Source organism: Pteropus alecto, unplaced genomic scaffold (genome assembly GCF_000325575.1).
Source record: "Pteropus alecto unplaced genomic scaffold, ASM32557v1 scaffold134, whole genome shotgun sequence".
Taxonomy (NCBI): domain Eukaryota; kingdom Metazoa; phylum Chordata; class Mammalia; order Chiroptera; family Pteropodidae; genus Pteropus; species Pteropus alecto.
The window spans coordinates 481,716-487,679 of NW_006436283.1; positions in this window are offsets into that span (position 1 = coordinate 481,716).

The following is a 5,964-nucleotide window of genomic DNA, read 5'->3' on the forward strand; positions in this document are numbered from 1 at the left end:
AGGGGCGGGAGGAGGGGGGTCGCGGGCGCGGTGCCAGGACACCGGCAAGGAGGTGCCCGGGGCGGGAGTCCCCAGCAGATGTCCAAGCTGTGCTCCCCTGGGTGAGACCTGCTGGCGGCGCTGTGGGGCGAAGCCACCTGTAGTAACCCGCTACCCCGGCCGCTCCTCCTAAGCCCAGGACGCCGGGTGTTTTGGAGGGGAAGCGAGATGGGGGAGGGGGCAGAGACCTGGCCTCGGCCAGGGGCATTGAGAGCATTCAGATGTTGCGCAATCATCACCACCATCCACCCCCAAAACCTCATCCTCCCAAACAGAAACCCTGACCCCGTTAACCGCTGACTCCCCATCCTACTGCTCTCGGCCCTGGCGACCGCCATCCCTTTTGTTCCTGTGAATCTGACCCCTCTAGGGGCCACACATGAGTGGAGTCACACAAGATTTGTCCCTTAGTGACTGGCTTATTTCACGTGGGACCATGTCCTAAGGGTCCACCACGCAGTCACTCTCCTTCCTTTTGAAGGCTGAGTACTATTCCTCTGTGCGTCTGCGCCAGCTTCACCCATCCACCTGCTGGAGGACGCGTGGGTCGCTTCTGCCTCCCGTGGTTGTGCCTGGTGCTGCTTCTCCGTTTCCTAGTTTCCTGGATATTCCTTCCTTTATGAAAAACCCTCGCCATCCTTATTGTCTGGTCTTTTTCAGACTACTGAAAACTTCCGCAGAAAGGGGCTCGCTGCTCAGCCAGAGTTGGGGGGCGGGGGCAGGGACGCCTGGGGCTGCGGCTATCCTCCTGGGTTGTCAAGGAGCCTCACCCCTTGAAAACCTGCTGCACTCCGTGCAAAAGTACTCACCCACCTGTGATTCGCCCCATGGACCATTAAGTCATAAATCGTAAAGCCCCCACTTCTACAAATGTGACTTTAAAACTTTGCTCCATGCCTAAGGGCTTTATTGTGTTTTGGAATGACATTTTTTCTGCAAGACCTCACGTCCAGCTGTGTCACTAAATTCCATGAGAAATGCAGTTCCAGAGACAGAATCGGCTCCAAGGGTTTCTTTCCATCCCGTGGGACCACAGACTTGTCAAAGGGGCATGTCCTGTCACTGCCCACCACCCATAAACCATGCCTGGGAGAGGTACAGGGGAGGAAGCAGGACTGGGGGTGGGGGAGCGCAGGCTGCCATCCCGCCCCCCGCCCCCACTCCCGACACACAGAGCCCAGGCCAGCGCTGCCCAGGGAGCTCAGAGCCAAGACTGCCTGTTGGAAGAGGCAGCGCTGGGCCGGAAGGGCCAGCCGGACTGGGCTGTAGCCCCACCCAGAGCTCCGTCGCCCAAGGCGGCAGCCTGGGTCCCTGCCCGGGCATGGGCTCTCTACACAGCCCACAGCTGAGGACACCTGCCCCAGAAGGGAGGTGGGGAGCATGTGCCTGGTGCCTCCCCAGGGCAGTCAGCGGCTGCTTGTACTTTTCCAGGACACACTTCCGCTGGTGGTGCTGCTTCCTGGTCCCAACACCCCCAGATCTGAGACCCAGCTGGAGAGAAGGTGACATCAATCACACTGGTTAGACCATGCACAGGTGTCCAGCCGGGGGCGGCCCCGTTAATGATGGAGAACAGCCAACGTCTGGGCAACTCAGGTGATCGTAGGGCAGGTGCAAGGTGAAACCATGTCACGTTCAGGGTGCTTAGACTTTAGAGGAGTGCTTGGGGTCCAGATATGGCGGCCCCTCTGGTCCCAGTGGGGCCACTGAGGCGGGGTGACCCGCAGAGAAGGGCTCTGATTTGGGATCCGTGCAACCTCATTTTCTGAGCGAAGAGGCTGGGTGCAGAGCCCTGGGGAGCCCTTCCGGAGTCTGCAGATGAGGTCCGCACTGAGCGAGGGTGGAGACCCTCCAGGCTCATGTTTCTGCTGCAGGCCACACAACCAAGGCCGCATGTCCCCACTGCGTCCGTGGGTCTAACTCCAGCTGTCCACATGACAGGGTGGGGCTCCTCTCCCTGCAGCATGGCGTCCTGCTCCCCCTGCGTCCCTGGGGAACAAGATCAGAGCTGTCGCCTCCTCTCTGGGCGCACTGGCCCCACCCATGGGAACAGCACGGGTGCGCCAACTGTGAAGCAAACGGCGGGGCCTCTGTAGCAGCCAAATCCGAGAGGTGTGGTCTCTACTCCTCCAGGTTTCTTCTAGGGACTTTCTTCACCATCACCATCGTCAACATTGTCACCACCCTCAACACCATCAATGTGATTACTATTTCCATTGCCACCGCCATCATCGCCGTCATTTTCACCATCATCATCGCCACCACCACCACCATCATTATCACCATCCTCAACACCGTCACCACCAGCACCATCACCACCAGCACCACCGTCACAGTCATCACCACCACCACCTGCACCACCATCACCACCATCATCATCGCCACCACCACCACCATCATCGCTGCCACCACCACCATTATCACCATCCTCAACACCATCACCACCAGCACCACCGTCAAGTCATCACCACCACCACCTCCACCACAATTACCACCATCACCATGGTCACCAGCACCATTAACAAGTAATCTTTAACACTATTCGGGACTCCTGGGAGGAACACCCCTCTGCGGGAAGCTGCCAGGCTGAAGTGTGTGCTGCGGCGAGGCTTTGGCTGTAGAGAGAGGGGTTGTGATCGCATGCGGCGGGAAGATGGAGCGTTTCCATTAACAGCCAGAACTGACTATGGCTGTTCTACGCCGAACAGCCAGAGATGGCAGTTACCCCTACTCTGGGCCAATGTGCTACCCCTTTTGTGTGATTTTTAAAAACGAAAGCGACTATCATCACATAGCATAGAATTAATTGCTCACGTGCACCACGTGATGGCCTTCAGTACCTTCCCAGCATTTTGCGACCACCACGTCTACCTAACTTCAGAACACTTTCATTTCCTCAGGAAACCCTGCACCCACTAAGCGATTACTCCCCGCCCCGCCTTCCCCACCCCACAGTCCCTGCCAACCACTCCCCTGCAAAGCTACGCATTCGCCTATTCCAGGTGTGCATATTGGTGGAGTCACACAAGGTGTGGCCGTCTGGGACGGGCTTCTTCCAATCAGCACGGTGTTGTGGTGGTCCATGGCTGCTCCAGCCTGTGTCAGCACCTGACTTCTGTTCATTGATGCACGAAGCTCCGTCACGCTGTCAGCCCTCGTCGCGTTTATTCGTCTGCCGGCCGACTCTGGCTCGCCCCACCTTGCGGCCACTGTGCGCGCTGTTGCGACGGGCGGGCACGCATACGCGTTTACTTCATTTGGGTCTATTCCCGGGAGTGGAATGGCTGGGTCACGTGCTAATTATATGTTTAATTTTCGGAAGATACATTTGATCTTATTTCATCTTTACCGTAACTTTGTGGGTTGGCATTTTTCCCCAGCTGTGGAAACAGCTGTGTGTGTTCGTTGTTTATAAATAATGTGATAAATACTTATGAAACAAACTCCCACCATGAGCCAAAAAACAGACCAGATCCCTCATCTGTCCGCTCCTCCCAGGAGACTTAAACCTATAAAGTTGTCTCAACTAGGACACTGGGACCACAAGGCCAATAAACCAGCTGAGAAGACGCGGAAGACTTACTGTTCTATTTATTTAAAAACAAACAGGAATCGTACAACCAAACCGCGTAAATAGCCAGCACCTGACACCAGGTCCCGCCCACGGCAGACCGGCGTCCCCGGATTTGGTAGCGGGGTCTCGTGGAGCCCAGACACATAGGACACAGGCAAGCACGCGTCCCCACTGCCCCAAGGCCGGGCCCGTCCCCGGGATTGTGTGTCACACCTGAGACATCCATTCCACGGCCCGGGCAGAGCTAGAGCAGATTTCCGTCCTGCTCCATGTCCCGCGCCTCACAGCAACTAACTGTGCGTGCCGCAGCCCGGTCCTAACTCCGGGACGCCTGGCAGGAACTGTGCTCCCAGTTACAGGCACTAGGTCCCTTCTGCCTGAGGCCGTGGCAGGTCCCTTCTCGGTCCCCAGGCCCCTCCCCACTCCTCCACGGCAGGCCCAGGTCCCCAGACTTTGCCAGTAGCCCCTCTGGCTGCTGTCCAGGGGCAGCAGCCAGTCCTGCCCCCTCAGGTGTCCTGGGGCTGCCGGGACCACAGTGGCCACTTGGGCGGGCCTCAGTCCCTCTCTCCTGGAGACAGGGCGGTTCCCCCAGGGCCCAGACTGACCCCGGGCGCCCCAGGCCCGCTGCTGCAGCTCTCGGGGTGCTGGGACCCTGCACGGGGGGCAGGACTGCGGCCCGGATGCCGAGCCCCCCAAGCCCCATGCTCCAGGGTGAGAGGGAGAGCACGCAAAGCCCCTGCAGCAGGGCAACGTCCGCTCCGCCCCGCGCCGTCCTGGAGGTGTCGCTTGTTCGGCCTCCAGCTGTAGGCACTGCCCCTGGGGTGCACCTGGTGGTCCCCTTGCCCTGCACGTGGCCCTGGACCCGCGGGCCACGCAGCGTCATCGTCCAGAGGCAGGCGGCTTAGAGCACTGGCTCCAGGAAAGGCACGTGACGCGTTCCAGAAGCTGGTTGTTGGCCGACTGTTCAGTTTCGTACACGCTCCCCTTGGCGGTCACCTCTGGAAGCACGGAAAGCCCCGAAGTGCTTCGCGCGCGCCCCAACCAAAGTCCCGACGTGGCGGCCAGTGGCACCCGGACTTGCCCCTTCCTTTTACTATCCCACCAGCTGGGACACACACTCACATGACTCAGGAGGGAGGAAGACAAGGCCGGAAACGGTCAGGGGCACGTGGACCAGGCTGAGAGGTTGGGGAAGGACCCGGACGGCTGCCCTGGTCATGCCCAAGGGCCTCGCCGTCCCCAGGGCTGGGCACAGACGCTGCCGGGGACCCGAGAGGGGACAGGCGGAGCCCTGTGGCTGCCTCGGTCTCGGCCACAAGGCCCCGCACAGCTCCTCAGCTTACGGAACATTCCGGGCATTTTGTGTGGGGCAGGCACATTCCTGCCTCCTCGCCAGCTCTGTGGCCTTGTCCTTGGATGGCAGGCGTCGCACCCACTGTGTTCCGGGCACGGGCGCTGCATGCCATGGACGGGCCAGGGCCAGCCTGGGCCAGTGCCTCTCCCGGACACAGGCGCTGCCAGCCGGTCTGGGCATCTGGGTAAGCTCGGCCGTTGCCCACCCGAGACGCCATCCCAGCCGAGAAGCCTCGGGCCGTGCGGGCTGGGTCTGTGGTCAGGTGACCTCGTTGGAATCGAGCCCTAACCGAAAGAACAGTGTGCTTAGGTCACCAAGTGACTCCCCAACTAGAACCTTCCTGAAAACTGCCGACATAATCAGGGACAGGACCGCAGCGTGCTCTGCTGAAGTCGAGGGCTGGGATTTTAAACGGGGCGTTTACGTGGTTGCTCTCCCCTCGCAAAGCGGGGCTCGGCCCCCGGCTGCAGCCCCCACGCTGCGGGAGGCATTCCCAGAGCAGACATGGCGACATCTGTTGGCTTCCCCCTCGCACGCCTCCTGACAGGCCGTCGAGACGGAGGTGGACAGTTTCACGTCTTTCTCGCCTGAGTTCACGGCAGAGAGATCGTCAGAGCTGCGGGCTGGGGCCGAGGAAGCAGACAGGCTGGGCAGCACAGCCCCGGCCCCTGACACCGCCCTGCCTGCTTCCCTCCTGGCACCCACCTGCCTGGGACTTTCCTCTAGCCTCTCCCGCCGAAATGTCTCCAGGGCAGGGAAGAGGCCTGTTTGCCTCAGAATGTCCCGCCCTCACACCGGCACCCTGCGGATAATTGTCAGATGACAGACGTGAGGGTGGGCGAGTGGGCAAACTGTAAGTCCCAGTGGGAGCGGGCCACACGGGCCTCGAGATGTGGGGTCAGCTGCATTCAGGGACTTCAGCAGCCTCACAGGGCCCTTATGAGAGAGCGAGGGGTCAGCGTGCGAGGGAAGATGTGGGGACAGGGGCGAGGGGGCG